Source organism: Crocuta crocuta, unplaced genomic scaffold, assembly GCF_008692635.1.
Source record: "Crocuta crocuta isolate KB4526 unplaced genomic scaffold, BGI_CrCroc_1.0 scaffold1015, whole genome shotgun sequence".
Taxonomy (NCBI): Eukaryota; Metazoa; Chordata; class Mammalia; order Carnivora; family Hyaenidae; genus Crocuta; species Crocuta crocuta.
Genome location: NW_027532631.1, coordinates 437,142 through 438,886, shown reverse-complemented (window position 1 = coordinate 438,886; position 1,745 = coordinate 437,142).

Below are 1,745 nucleotides of genomic sequence, written 5' to 3'. Positions count from 1 at the left end.
CGATCCATAGAACATGTCATGCTTCTTCCAGTGATTGGAAATCCTCCTCTTTTCAAATATTGTCATATATACGAATTTGTTTTTGGACTCTCATTTTATAGTTGACTAATCTGTTTGTCTATTCCTGCCCTAATACTAGATTGTGTTTTTTATTACCTTTTTTCCCTTCAAAACTTTCTTTGATATTCTCCTGCAGTACATGGTGGTTACCAGAGGAGGGAGAGGAGGGGAAATAGGGGAGTCTGGTCAAAGGTTACAAAGTCGCAGTTATACAGAATGAATATGCTTTGGAGATCTACTGTACAGTATGGTGACTCTAGTTATTAATAGTATATTGGATACTGGAAATCTGCTAGGAGACTAGATTTCAGGCACTCACCACATTCGCACAATGGTAACTATGTGAAGAGATGGATATGTTAACGAGCTTGATTGTAGTAACCATTTCACTATAGACAGATAGGGATATATCACCATGTTGTACACCTTAAATGAATACAATTTTTATCAAACACATAAAATATAATAAATGTGTCACATTTTCCCTCATGCAGGGTTGGGATTTTGATTGCTTTAATTTACTGACACTAGTAGAATGTCTTTCCATTGATTTAATCCTCGTTTGTGCCTCTCAGTAAATTCTTAAGAGTTCACTTACAGGTTTTAGCTATTGTCTGTTTATTCCTAGATATTTTATAATATTTACATATCATAAATACTTATATTTTATTTGAATGGGTTTTCTCTCATTACATATTTTAATTGGTAATTACTAGTGTGCAGGAAATCTGTGGATACATGCACGTTTACATCTATCCAGACACCATACTAAATGCTCTTATTACTTCAGTTTTTCAATTGACCTCTTGTTTTCTAGGTGGACACTGTAATCTAGAAATAGTAATTTTCTGGGGCACCTGGGTGGCTCAATCGGTTAAGCTTCTGACTTCGGCTCAGGTCATGATCTCACAGTTTGTGGGTTCGAGCCCCGTGTCAGGCTCTGTGCTGACAGCTCAGAGCCTGGAGCCTGCTTCGGATTCTGTCTGTCTCTCTCTCTGCCCTTCCCCTGCTCGTGCTCTGTCTCTCAAAAATAAACATTAAAAATATTTTTAAAAAAGAAATAATAACTTTCTCTCTTCCTTTCTAGTATTTATACTTCATTTCTTCTTGTCTTTTCACACTGACTAGAACCTGGATTAAAATGATGAATAACAACAGTGATGGTGGGCATCTTTGTCTTGTTCTTGTTATTATATGCTTCTAGCATTTTAACTTTAAATTACTTTGGTTAGGTTATAGAACTTTTCACATTATTATTTACTAAGAGCTTTTTACAAAGAATGTATATTGAGTTTTTCAAATGTCTTTCTTATACCCATTGAGATAATCAAAGGGTTTTTTTCCTTAACCTATTAATGTAATAAATTGTATTAGTAAATCTGTTTATGTTTAACCATGTTTCTATACATTCTTTGAATAAAATGTATTTGTTCANTATTCATTCTTTGAATAAACTGTACTTGTTCATGGTATATTTTTAAAAGTTTGAATTTACTAATATTTTATTAGGGTCTTTGCATCTATATTCATGTNTACTGTCAAATGAAATTTGGAAATTTCTGGATTAAACAAAGCAAAACAGTATTCTGTAGGACTACACTAGTATATATCGGGGCTTTCCAATGGGAGGAAATTTTATACAGCGTGTCCTCAACTGATATGACAAAATAACTTAAGGACTAAGT